We start from the raw sequence: 14,737 nt of genomic DNA on the forward strand, positions 1-14,737 counted from the left end.
ATGCAACCACTTTTACTAAAATTCCAATTCCAGTTGAACTCAAAAGGATTCCAAATCTGCTGACACAAGGGTTATACCTGGTCAGAAATGTGCCAGTAATTTCCACTATTACTAGTAAATGCTAGGTCGTATCAAACCTCAGACATACACTGATATCTCTGCTAAAGGGAAGGGCGAGAAGCGAAGGGAAAAAAAAAAAAACACCCACCCACCACCACACAAAAAACCCCACAGAAGCTACGTAGATGGACTTACTCAGTTAAATAATTTATTAAAAAGTCAGTTTTACTGAGTTGGACAGAAAGAATGCGAGTAGTTATTGCAAAGAAAGCCCACAATTTGGACAGCTAAGGAAGACAGCAAGAGGGACTGGGGAGGAGGACTGAAGAAGGTAAAGTAACCCATGACTGAACAGGAGAAAAAGCAGGTTTGGAAAGCAGCAAAAAAAGAAACAGACACAGATACAGTGCAACAAAAATATTTTAAGATCAGATTTCCCAGTACTCTTAGGCAGGAATGATACATAGGACAGAAAAAAATCCAGACTCCACTATTACAGCTGAGGTGGGGTTTGGCTTTTGGGGAGGGGTTTGGGGGGTGGGGAAGAAGACATGTGAATACACCATTTTTAAAAGGCGAGTGTGTGCTCTAGAAATAGCTTATTCTGTATCCACACCAGCTACAGATACTTATCTCAGATGCAGAGGTTACTGCATTTTAGGCAGTGCTGATATTAAAGCTGACTTTATTAACGTTCCACAGCCATGCTCTCTGCATAAATCTGGTTACTTCAATACAAGGCACTTTAATTAAAAAAAAAAAAAAAAAAAAAAAAAGAAGAAAAATTAAGCAGGGAAGGAGCGAGAGCAGTCCTCTGCCATCTACACAGCACTCTTTCCTGGTTTCAAGCTAGTCCAATGACGATTTTTTTTTAATTAAATGAACGCGGTGTGCATTTGCACACGCATCTTTTAACACAAGTATAGGTACACACACCCGTACCCACACGGCCCGGGGGGGCGTGGGGGGCGAGAGATGGAACAGCAGTTCCCCCCCCCGGCGGCCGTTGGGCAGCCCGTGCCGCCCGCAGCGCGCGGGCGCTGCTGCAGATCATTAACTGCTCATTTATCAACGCCGCTCACCAGGCAACACAATGCAGCAGAACGGCGCGCGGAAACCACCCCGAACCCCAGCAACAGCGCGTAATTAGCATAGCCTACCACCAAAACGCCGCCGCCTGATTGGGCGAGCCCGCCAGCCGGGCGGCCAATCACAGGGGGCTATGCAAATCGCGGCCCTCAGTTGCCAGGGCAGAGCCGCTGCCTATTGTCCAATCGGAAAACAAGCAGTAAACAAGAAACGCGATTGAGCTTTGTCACGTTTTCGAGTCGCTGTTAACGCTTTCGGGTTTAAAGCGAAATTAGCCCCGTCCGCCGAGGATTAGCCTCATGTTCTACATTTCACCCCCACCGCAGGGCAGGGCGCTGCGGCGATGATACGCGGGGATTAGGGCTCAGCGCCGCGCGAGGAGTTAAACCGCCCTTCCCGCGCGGCAGCTCCGCGCCGGGACGGCCGGCACGACGCGCCCTGGGGGCCCGGGGAAGTGGCGGGCGGGCCCGCTGCGGGGCCGTCTCTCCCCCGGAGAGCTCTGCCGAGGTCGCTGCGCGGCCGGCCGGCTCACCCGACGCACAAAACGATCCGGACTGCTCGGCTGCACCGGGCAGCGCCTGCTGCTCCTACCACCCCCTTTCCCACAGGCACTCAGTTCCTGATTCTTTGCTTTTAAGGAAGAACACTGGCGAAGGAACGTCCTTTATTATTTACCCTACTGGCAGATTTTAAGTAAATGAATTCCATTTGACCAAACTGAAACGCCACTAAAGATGGAACGTAAGAAACACAGGTATCGTACCAGAAACAGGCAAATTTTTTCCACCACTTTAAAAAACCAAGCTTATCTGAAAGGACGTTTGTCGTTGCGCGCCTGTGCTGTGACAGTGCGAACAGAGCGCAGAGCGCAGCAGCCCCTGACCATGGCCACTTCCAGCGCTGCCCCGGAGGCTCCCCTCCCGCCCGCGCGGACGCGTGTTTGGAGAGCCGGCACCGCTCGGCGCCCTGCACACGAAGCCTCCCAGGGCACGGACCGACAGGCTTGCTCTGGAAACGACCGCCTCTCTCTTCGGAAGCAGAACGCAGCCGCACAGCTTCCCCCTACACCGCGGCAGACGCAAGTGCTCCTGTGCGTGTTTTACTTCCCTTCCCACAGCCCGACAGCGGTGTGGGAGCGCTGCTGCAGCTCACTCACCTGGGAGATGGGTGCTGGGGTGCGTCTTGCTTTCGAGGGCGTGTGGAAGGTGCCCGACACCGCCTGGCCACGTACAGGGCACAAGGCGACGGCGGCAGCCGCCGCCTCGGTGTCTCAGACCCTCCAAGGATCGCGACACTGTTCCGCTCGCCGACTGGCTACAGGAGGGCCATGACTGTCTGTCAGCCTCCAGCCTGGGTCATTGCCAGAGAGGAGAGAGGATCTGTGTTTCTTTATCAATCCCTATGACACTCAAAACTTTTCAGATCTGAATCACGGAATCTGCTTTTATAAAAGTGCCCAAAGCGTCAGTTCCGCAGCCTGATGCTAACAGAAATTAAAAGTTTTACTGGCTCTCGCGGTTAGAAAATTTAACAGCTTCATTTTGGAAATTTTATCAATAGTAAAACTACTGAAATATTTCCTTGTATGTCCTAAAATACGTACAGTTATCTTGGTATGTGCACTAACCCCTCTGATACATAAAAAAAAAAAAATCAATGCCGTCTATTCTGTATCTCATGTTAGCTTTTCAAACTAAATTACTGCTTTTTGATTTATGCTCATCTAGCAAACCCCACAACAGCGCAGCAGCCAAGAGCAGTAAGCAGCAGCAGCAGAGCATTATCTGACCATAGGCTTACAAGATTTTCCAAGCAATCCAGCCTGGGCCAGTACTTTGCAGCACTAATCCTTCTCCTGGTCTGCTCAACTGTCCTCTCAAAGTAATACTTTTATCAGCAGTTAAATAAGAGTTTCTTGTATTGGTGCAGTGCCGCCTTCTTTCGCCACCTCCAAAGAGAATATAAATAACATTACTTACAATTTTCAGTTTATAGTGCAAAACTAATTAAAGACTGAATACAAATTACCTGCTACATGGCAACACATCAAACCACATGATCTGTACAGGAGGTGAAAAACACCAAATACTTTGTACCTAATCAATACCTGTGGCTAACAGCTAGCCTAAGGTCTAAACTTCACCTTTCAGATTCCACATGCTTTTCCAGCTGAACATAATATAAGGTTCGTGTGAATATCTGAATCATTTTTAAAGCTCTCCTTTAATCTCTTGTACAAATACATACATATTAAAAAAGGAATCTTTTCCTACACATAAAAACCATCAAGGGAAATAGAATAATTCAAGTCATTTCCCATTTGTAGTTACTGAGGCACAAGATATATTTAAACAGTTGGTACAGAAAAAATGGAAAGCATCTACCATATCAATGTACAGCTAGCATGCCAAACCATTAATGTAAGAGCTAAACAAGGGATGAATACATCATGTGCAATAGTCTCACATGATATAAATTATTCAATACCTGACCAAAGAAAACAGCTTTCAGGAGAGAGGGGGAGGATCTGAAAGTACTTGTGCAGTTTGAATAAATACAGTATTATGAACTGATGCAAAATCTTTCTAACTCTACATCACAGTTAAAGAATGGCATGGATTTTCAAACTATTTCACTATGTTACATCAATCCAACTTGTATTCTGATGTTTACCATAAAGGTAGATTTCACCCGATATAGTGCTGAAAATTTTAAAATAAAACGACTGTGAAAATGAAATTACTCGGTACATCAGCAAGCATGTATTTTCAGAATTCATGCTACGTCCCCTCCTTCCACTTGCAGGATTTGATAACGCATAAACCTATTGACATGGCAAGTCTTTTTGCTTTACTAATTTCAAACTGGCTGTACAAAACTTTATTTGGGATTGCTACGCTGGCAAAAAATTAACATATCATACACTTAATTCATGTCAAACAGAAGCCTTTTCTAGACTTAGATAAACAGATAGAAGGCTTTTTAAGTGACAAACTGAACAACAAAAAAAATAGCTACCATTATAAATTTTATCTTGATTACGGGGAATCTGCTGGTGTCACAATTCCAGGGAATGCCTTCAATGGCTGATTTCATACATGATTTTAATACAGTTAATTTCACTCAAACAGAAGTTTATAATACATACTCAGTTTTGGCAACTAACAGAGCAGTTAACGTTGCATTTGGAGACAGTACACTGTTTTTATACTCTGTATTAAAAACAGAAATTCTGACATAGTTTCTAAAAAACAGCATACTTAAACTCCTAGGCATGCTGTCCATATTAATCCATATTATAGTTCACAAAAACAACAACAAAGGTTTTTTCCTAATTCCAAAGTAGACTGGAAGCACCAGAACTATTTTCTTCTATAAAATATTCACAAGTTGTAAACTGTAACTAAGTCATTTATCTGCTGTGTTCTCAATGATTTGATAACTGATATTCTGACACCAGCATTTTACAATAGCCATCTCAAGCCAGTCCTTTCCTCCTGACAAACTGCATTCAGACTTAAGTCATTAAACAACAAATCATTCCCCAGTAAAAAGTGATAACATTTCCATATCTAGCTGCTGCTAATCAGAGAACTCCAACTAAAATCAGAAATAAAACCAAGCTTTCACAAGTACAGTGAAACCTCACAATTCCAAAGCACTTATTTGAAAGACCAATTTCCTGCCTTTGTAATAATATCGGTATTTAGCACACAGACTTCTAAGTTGAAGTAATTACTTCTTTTGATTTGTCTCATTTTGACATACTAGCTTTCAGTGAGAAAAAACTCAAATATGGTTGAATACGTATTTGAAACTAGCAACCACTAAAAGACAGTGATGCCAGGATTCATTAATCCAAACAACAATACGACCACAAAGCGGGGGTCACTGTAAATTACATTTATTACTCTCAAGTTGCACAAACGTAAAACTAGAAAAATTAAAAAAATAAACAAACCACCAAACACCACACCAACCCTAAACAGCAACAACAACAAACACCCACAAAACAAAACAAAAAGACTGTATCAAGATTCCTTTAGGATAATACTGTGATCTAAGAAAATTATTTCTGAAGTATAATTCAAACATTTCCTTCAAAGGCTTTACTTTTTCTAGTGTAAACGAAGCAGTATGTATTAAAAACTTACAGCTAGCTATTAAAATTGGGTTTTTTTCACACCAATAATAATGATGAGTTCAACACCATTCAAGTATCAGAGTTGTGCAAATCCAAAACCTTTAAATCTTGTCTGTATCTTCACCTACATGCATCTATAAGTCTAACTCCTGGGTTACAAAAGCTCTGTAGGCAGAGACTAGCGTTCACGTTTGCCATGGCTGAGCTCCTCCTTTCCGCAAAGTGCCACCTCTCTCCTCTAGGGACACTATCAAAGATGCATAAACCAAAGACAATGTGTTCCAATTGCCATGCTTAAACTGTAACATTTAAGCCGCTCTTCCCATTAGTCTCTGGTTTTACATGCCAATTCTCAGAGCAAGCTACTGAGACATCTGCCCATTGCACGCATCTGCAACACCAATACACAGGGCAATGTAGAGGTAGCGAGGTACTCTCTGGCCGCCAGAAAAGATAGGTTACTTCAAAGGGGGTGCAGAAATGCATCAGGGAGGGAAGAAACCATTCCACCATTCCCTGACAGATATACAAACTAGGCCAAGGAAAATCTGACCAGATGGTTATACATGGGTTTGGGTTTGTTGTGGGGTTTTTTGCCTCCACAGAGGTGCAGAGGGAGAACAACATTCCACCTAAGGAAAGACTTCAATGTTTTTAAGGCAAGGGGATTACGGAAAAATATTAACGGGATCCAAACGCTAAACAGATAAGCAGTTCTGCAAGGTTCATCTAACAACTGTGTTCTGTGAAAGGATCATCACAAGTTCAGTTCATAGCATAAATGCTAACAAAGTTCTAACCCCTTCAGGCTTCTAATTCTGACGGAGTTTCAAGCACAACTGTGCAAGCGGTCTCATCAGAGTATACTTCCAGTTCATAAGCACATACTGAACATTACATGTATAGGCACCAGACACGACTGTACTAGAATGCAAAAGAACCATGATCTAACATGTCACGTCACCAAGGGCCTAGGCATTGCAAGCCAAGAAAAGTTAAACAATTAAACACACAGTCTCTCTATCTTAAAAGGTTAGGTACCAATGCATTTCAAAGCTTCAGCATTACAGTAAATTTTAGAAGTGCGTTCTCAATGAAGTCAGATAATGAAACATAATTTTACCTGACTTAGAAACAACAAAATCTCTCATTACTTTTTTTTTTTTTTAAGAAAAAAAATATACCAAACAGGAAACTTTCTAATCCAAGCATTATTGTAATAAGGCTCGTTATCCCTTCAGCTCTATGGAATGAGTGGGCACATATAGCCAACGCTTATGTAACACCTTACTTCATGTATGGCAGGCAGCTACCAGTGAGGACTCTGGCAAACACATGCTTGAAGATGCGCACTTCAAACAGCATGACTCTTCTCTACCAAGTAGATGCTAAGACAACAGGGAAGAAGTTTGAAGTGCCCTCCTCCCCATGACTGAAAAAGCAGACATACTAGATTGAGGGCTATGTTAAACTATTGTGGAAAAAGATGCTTGAAAAGGGGTATAGAAGGAATGTGACTGACAGCAGGACATAAACTAGAGCCGTTATGACTTTCTGTTACTGCAGTGATGAATTTTGGGGGGAAAGTATAAAACAAACATAGTATCTGTAACCCATGTCTGTAAAAGAAAATGAGAGCTGAGTAACTTAGTACCCTCACCCAGTAGACTGCCATTGAGCCCAACTTTTTACCAAGTGCATCTCAGAGTCTAAAATCCTTACCAGAAGAGAGAGCAATGTTGTTTATCATCCTCTAAAGCCACTGCAAAAAATAGGGACTTGGTGCAGAATGAGCAGAAAAAATCCAAACCACCTGCTACTGCTTTGTAGCATCAGTCATTATGCCAAGCAGTGGCAATACATGAAGCTACTATTTGCCAAAGCATCTGGGTTGAAAGCAATACGGTGTTGTTCGCTGGCATTGCTGTACATGCTAGCACAAAACCGTTTCAAAATGTCAGTCAATCTCAGACAGGCTCTTCAAGACTGCTCTAGGAATTTGCAGAAATGCTGTAATTCTTCGCACCTTCAGAGAGCCCTATCATGTACAAACAGAAGTGCCATAGAGGACTTCCCCCTTTTTCCTCTGCCCCACAAAAGCATAAGGGGAGACTTCCTAACATCTCTAGAAACAAAAGAAGGTGGACAGAAATGGAAAAATTGCCTTTGCCATTATTCGTGAGAAGGCAGCATGGTAGGGTCTTGAGACTGACATGGTACTGGCCATCTTTAGCCAATAATCCAATGTTTAAAAATGACAGCAACGATTAAACTTTATGCTACAAAATGGGAATCATATAGAAAGGTAGAGCTGCACAGAGACTAATGATGAACAAACAGCATTAAAAGGACTCAGGTCAGAGACAGCCTTCTTCATGTGCTGATAATTATTTCACTATGGGTTCCACAACTGTAGAGAATAATGTAACTTGATCTGTCTTCCTACACAAACATGTCCCGAAGGCCACGGAGGGATTTCTCTGAAATGCTCATGGTATCAAATAGACGAAGCAAGCCAAACCATCTTCTTGGGCATGAGAAAGAAGTTTGTAGTAGCAATGAAGTCCCCAATCAGCTCCGCTTCACCCTCCACATATTTTCAAGGGAAACAAAGTCCTCAGGAGTGAACTACTAAGCATATTCATTTTCGGTCACAGCATTGTGTTTTCTATAGACGTGGAAACTGTCATACAGTTGGCCCAGAGTTTAACTGCAGAGACTGCAGTTTTGGTTGCATATGCTCTGTTTTTCTCACAACTTTTCTAAATGGTCTGTCTCTACCATGCCTGTAAGTATGACATTATGGTGAACATATCTTGAATTCTCAGCAGGCCCAAAAAACCTGGGAGACACCTCACAGGAAAAAGGGAGGTTAGTCTTCTGACCACAATGCAAATCAGAGGTCTGCACCTGGGCACACTGCAGACTAATGGTCAGGAGCTAACTACCCCTTCTCAAAAGGCACAAGATTCAAGATGCTTATGTGTCTGCTTGATTCTGAGGCTGAAAAAAGTTATCTGTGAAGAGAACCTTGAAACTTGCTGGTGCTCCTGTCTTGCCTAGAGTTTAAAGCTCCAATAAATATAAGACTGAGCTAGATGGTGTTCATCATCGAAAAAGAGGCAGTGTATCTTCCTGTCATGGGGAGAACCCTTCCACACAAGAATGTGACCTAATAGGTTCCTACAGCCTTGCTTAGTCTATGTTGAAGCATTTCTCTTCACATTTTCTCTTCAAAGTTTCCAGTATCCTATTTGAAGAGGGAAAAGGAAAGAACTCTGCTGTGAGAAGCCACAATTCTTCTACAGAAATGCAGCATCAAAAAATTCAGTATACTGGCTTAGTAATGACAAAAGAAAAACGCTCAACTATCTAACCTTGACGTGTTAAAGAGTCGACGTTAAGTAACCTTGACATGTTAAAGTGAGTATGTCTAGGCTAACATGTGCCAAGTGAGAATGTAAACTTTGTATTAAATACTATTATGAGGGGGAAAAAAAGTAAAAACAAAAAACAACCCCACAAAAATCACAGATCAACTAAAGTCCCCAAATTAAAAGAAATGGTTAAACTTCCACTTTTACCTTTGCTCTTTTATCTCTCACTGGGCATTCTCCTATCTTTCTTTATCATGGACAATACAGCTATCATCATCTTTACAGAAACCATACAAACATGCTTCTGCATACGGAACAGAATTTTTAGAAGTTCTCAATACTGACCAAAATTCATACTGCGATAAGGTGGAGCTTTATCATTTGATTTTCAGACGCATAGCTGTGCAAATAATGCTTTTGAAAAGCTCTTAAATAAGAATAGAAATTTATGCGTATATGTCCCAATCTGTTTCTACCTGCCTCTGGTTTAACTTAATACGCTGCCAAGAGTTAATCTATTTACTATTACCAAATACTTTTAATCACTATCTATGTATATAATCTATAAAGTTTGCAAAGCTACTCTAAAAACCAGACTCAATTCCAAAACTGGGGAAAGACGGACACCTTCCCACCTTCTCTTAGTTCATATGTTAGCTTGAGTTTCCCCAGCAAAATTCAGCTATTTTTTGACAACTCTGATAAAAGAAGCTACTATTTCTTAATGGTGCCACTTCGTACTCCACTTTCCTCCACTCTGTTCAAACAAATAATGAAAAGCTTTAGAGAAACACTGCAAGATTTTCCATCCTTCTTCAATTTATGTATATCCAAAATGGTGGACACAGGAGTTCAGCTCACCCACTGGAAACAATTAATCCAAGCTATCTTTTCTGTGTTCATCAGTAGAAGGGGCAATTTGCATGGAAGAAACGCATGTGTGTGTGCACACATAGTTTATTTCTGAATTCTGAAGGAATGATCACAGAGTCTCAAGGATGTAACTTGAAGAAAGATCAAGTCAGTGGGCCCATGCATACAACTCCCTTTTGTAATCAAGTAGATAGATACTACAGTAATTCTGTCTACTCAGATGAGGACCTAAACAGACAGGATTTAATTACTGAAGGCCAGAAGCATGTTAGGCATACAGATTCACATTTAGAAGTTAACATGCTCACCCTTTCCCCTGTAACTGTACTGAGGACCCTAGAATGAGCTGGAGAAAAAAAAGACTCCATGACTCTTCAAAAATGAGCATATTGATGCTTCTCCATGGAGCATCTTATACAGACGCTTCTAATAACTTTCCAAGGCATTTCTTATTTTCAAAAACTGATCAACTCTTGCAGAGTTTCTTTGAATAAGGAAAGACAGAAAGGAAGACAGACCTCTGTCACAGGTCCCATTAATCCAAAAGGTGTAATACCTGTCTAATTGCTTGGTCTTTGATGAAATTCAGCTGATTCATTACATAACTGTGAAGCTAATCTTGAAAGAAGACCAAATCTCTTTAAGTACACTGCTACATAGACTTGCTCATAAGAGACCAATTCACTTTTCTCTAAATTGATCAAAAGGCTTCGATAAGACGGAGATTAACCATCTTTCTAATGGTTTACTGCAGCTTCTTGGAGAGACGAAGCTACTGCTAATCTGTTATCAAGGGTAATGTGGATTTTTGATGGCAAAAAGATACTGCTAATAAACTCACGTCTTTGGAAAAAAGTGAGATACAAAGTAAAAAAAGAAAATACTATATTAAAATACTCTTAAACTATAACCAAGCTGTAAATCACAAGCAAGTAAATTTGTGCAAAACAAGAACTCCATTCTCTTCTCTACCAACCCCTTCCTCTCCTTCCCCCAAAAAACGGTGAAGTAGACTTTTCATTCATATTATATACACTATAGATCACAGAGTTACACGGCACAAATTAGTCCCAATCTATCTTAATATACATTGAGTGTTTACACGCATCTGAGTTGAATACCTGTAGCCACAGAGAAAAACTTCAAGCAAAAAGACATCACGGTGGTGTTTTTAACCCAAACCATTGCTCCAGACAAAGTTAGCTCCCAAATTCTATTTAAAGAAGCTGCCTTCTATTGAAAAAGTGGAGTACTCAGCTAGCTACGTTTTGGTGGCACTTTCTTCTGAACAGAGTGTCAGAATTTTTGCATTTGGATGGCAGCCTATAGAGTCTGGATTTCTCCCAAGAAAAAAATGAAGGTTTGCTTCTTGTCTTCCCCTGGAGCTCCACATGCCTCCAGACATAGAATAAAACACCAAACAAACAAAAACCACAACAACTACTTTTTGCCTTTCTCAAGATTCAAACAGTTGTTGCCTGGGGCCTTTCACTACCAGTGGTCTTTGCAGGAACACAAAGCTGAACACAGCACTCTAAACTGAAATTGCAGAATCCTCACTTGAAAATTGACCAATTGATTTGGGTGTGAAACAGCCTCTTTTTCTGAGGAAGATCTCTTTTCTTCAGAAGACAAGTGATGAAGACCCGTAAAGTCCATAAACTCAGCCTAAGCCAGAGGATAAGAACAACTTTACATATGCAATTTGTCAGAATATGGAAGAGAACTTTTGAAGAAATCCTACAGCAAAACAACGCAAAATTCTCTCGGGCTTTGTAAGTGAGAAGGAAGCAAAGGAATATTCCTGCAGATCTAGGGCAGGAAAAATAGTTATTTACATATATATATTTATACATATATTATGTATATGTAACAATAGATAAAACAACATTTTCTTTGTTTTGACCAGGAAGAAAGCAAGCAATCTTATTCTGAGACAACAGTAAAGGAAAAAGGATTTTTCCAGTCCTCCATTAAGGACTAGTAGACAACAATGGACTTAATAGTTCAGTAAACATGGAACTAGCAGCTGTGTACATCTAATCTAACAGATTCAGCCAGGCCCAGGAAGGTTCCTTAGCACAGAACTATGATCCACTGTGTTCGTAAAACATTAGAGCATTCATAGCATCCATTCCAACTAGCACTCTTCCCCAGTAACTCCTGGGAATGTGTGGCAGTCAGCATGTTCCAGGAATCCTTCCCAATAGGCAGCTTCCAGGCAGCCACCCAGTTTTACAGGCTAGGACAGTTAACTAGCACAGATGTGTGCTGTTCCATGTGATTGGCTTCAGTGGCTGAGAACATTCAATTTACTAACGGAGAAGTGGGCCTTTTTGTCTGTGAAATTTTATTCTTAAATCTCTTCTGACTACATCTGCTCTTGCAGCTCTCTTGGCATAATTCACAAATAGTGTCTTCTACCTATCTTGATAAAATTTCCTTCCAAATTGTGAAAAATAGCAAAACAGAAAAGGTTCAACTGTGAATGCATTTTTTGTAAAATACTAGGGTGCAAAGAATGAGGAAGGAAGACATGTCAAAAAGTTATCATCTAAAAACTGCACTGCTTGCTGGAAGATTTTGGCCTGGTGAATCTGTTTCTTTGCAACGTGTTTGGTTTAAAAGAAGACAAGTGCTCTAATCAGGCAACTGCCCAGTGAGATCAAAGGACAGGAACAATCAGTTGATCCTGAGAATCACCAAGTGCAAAACATATACATGCAAAGATCTTCACAAACTAGTCTAAATTAGAGTACACAAGACCACCTTCTATTTTTTCAGTTAGTTAGTTAGTTATCAGAATCATCTTAATGCTAGAATCAAAATTTTCCTTCAACATCTCAACATGCCCATTTTGAAAAACTGAATTTTGGAGAAAACTCCAGAGATGTGAACATTTAGCGTAAAAGAAACACTAGCTTTTGTACACCACCTTTCTAAGACTAAACACCAGAAATAAACTATATGCTATGGATACATCATTTTACTTAGGTGGGTCTCCAAAAACTACTCAGCACTGTAAAAAGTTTACTTAATTTTACAGCAGAAAGTTTTAGAAATGTGTAACTTAATATTAAGAAACCAGAGTAAATCAATGAATAGATCACTGCTTTTTCACAGTCTTTAAGGAGTTAACAGATAGCCCACTTAAAGCATAATCTTAACATAAAAATGTGGAACACTACATAAAACAAAGTTGTAAATGAAAGTATGAAGGACATACATTGCTTTTCACAGATATTTTGATAAACTTTAGTAAGTGAATTACTTCAACAGGCAAACTCACCCTTTCATTCCAAGCTAGCACAAAGTCTCTGTATTACTGGAAAACACAGAACTTGGTAAATATATTTTTTGTTTCTTTTTTAATATATTTTTAAATAAGGTGATCTAATACATGTAAGCCAGTATTCCATACATACACAAAGATAACACCAGTTTTCTGTTCAGCCCAATTCACAGAGAAGGATCTGATCTACTTCTGAGACATCACTAACAAGTCAGAACACATACTAATACGACAGGTGAAATCACATATACTTTTACTAATATATAAAAACTTGCAGTCTCAGTTCAAGCCATCTAGGCATATTCATTGACCTTGGAGGAGCCTGAAGACTGATGAAAGTCCTACTACATATAAGCTAGCATTTAAAAAAGAATCTATCAAAACGTGGTTGTATTCATCCCACTTCTCAGGCTTCTGTAATCGCTGCTGTCTGTACGGGGATCTTCATGGATTGCCAGAAATGGTTATTTATTCTTCTGGAATGGTGAGACAGCCCTGAGGAACTGTGGACTACAATCACAGTATTACAATGCTTCCTCTCTATTCAAATGCCTTACTACCTGCATAACCAGGTAAAACATCACTTGTCTCCACAAACCAAGTAAGAATGATATGAACTTCACCCACCTTTGCATACACGAACCTTCTACTCCATTTCCTGGCAGAGCACATCTATTGATCCTTCTACATTACATTTCAGAGGCAGTGCAAACAAGTGGCAAGTTCACTCCAAGATATTGACCTCAAATAGGCAAGATGCACAAATACGAAAATTCTCTGTGATGTTAATAAAGACACTGTGAGACCAGGTAGCAGTGCTGAGTGGTGTACCAAACTTTAGGCTGGATTCTCTGTTCACACATAAAAGTCGATTCAGTAAGACAATGAAACAGAAGTCAGGAGTATGCAAAAAAGGAAAAGAACCAGAACTAACCAGTACAAGCACAACTTAATACTATGCTTGTATCCTCAGTTTTTTAGGGGACCCTTACTAACCAATTTGCTAGGATAACACAGGCACCAATAGATTTCCATGGGGTAGGGAGGAGGAAATCAAGAACAGATCTCTCTTCTGTGTCTGGAACAAAACTGCTGCCACCTGTTCCACCTTTATGGCAAATACGTTCAACAGTGGTCTCTATCTGCAATATACTAAAATCTAGGTCTTCAACGATATTTAGGTACTTAACTCAGCAACATGTCAACAGGAATTAGATGTAAGTATCAATGAAGTGCTGGGCCTCAGAAACAAGGCTTCGGAATATCAGTCTTGCTGATCAATACGTGTTGTGCTGCATATTACGGACTAACTCTGTTGCCAGGATAACTGAAAGGTCAAAACTGCAAATTTGATGTCTCACCACCACTCATAAAAACAAACGATTGTTTCTTGCTCTCTAATCTAATCATTGTCCATTACAGCTTATCAATAAATACGTATTTTTGAGAATAGAGTGGCAAGATGCAATCTGAGAACTAAAACATTCTCAGTTTTATGATATTTTCCAAGCTTAATTATGTTCCTCAGTACAAAAGGTTTTTACTAGACCCACTTTCCTTATGGCTGAACTGCATCTAGTGACAAAACAGCTGACAAGTATGTCCTTAAGCTGTCTTAAGGCAGTCAAGTGGGTTCATGAAAGGCAGGTCCTGCTTGACCAACCTGATCTCCTTCTATGACCATGTGACCCACCTGCTGGATGAGGGAAAGGCTGTGGATGTTTTATCTACCCAGACTTTAGTAAAGCCTTTGATACTGTCTCCCACAGCATCCTCCCAGAGAAGCTGGCAACTCATGGCTTAGACAAGTGTACTCTTCGCTGGGCAAAAAACTGACTGGATGGCTGAGCCCAGAGAGTTGTGGTGAACACAATTAAATCCAGTTGGCAGCCAGTCATAACC

The 14,737-nt window shown here is 40.7% G+C and overlaps 1 protein-coding gene across 4 annotated transcripts in view; it reads right to left on the minus strand.

Annotated features, from left to right (window-relative positions):
- DYRK1A (dual specificity tyrosine phosphorylation regulated kinase 1A) overlaps positions 1-14,737 on the minus strand; it is a 95,594-nt gene that overhangs the window by 41,645 nt on the left and 39,212 nt on the right. Inside the window, exon 1 of one of the 4 annotated variants that reach the window (XM_075432036.1) lies at positions 2,306-2,470. The exons of the other annotated variants lie outside the window; for them this stretch is intronic. The gene's annotated coding sequence lies outside the window, so the exon portion shown is untranslated. Of the gene's footprint in view, positions 1-2,305; positions 2,471-14,737 lie in introns of those variants that run through there. 4 annotated transcript variants of the gene reach the window in all.

Source organism: Opisthocomus hoazin, chromosome 1 (genome assembly GCF_030867145.1).
Source record: "Opisthocomus hoazin isolate bOpiHoa1 chromosome 1, bOpiHoa1.hap1, whole genome shotgun sequence".
NCBI lineage: Eukaryota > Metazoa > Chordata > Aves > Opisthocomiformes > Opisthocomidae > Opisthocomus > Opisthocomus hoazin.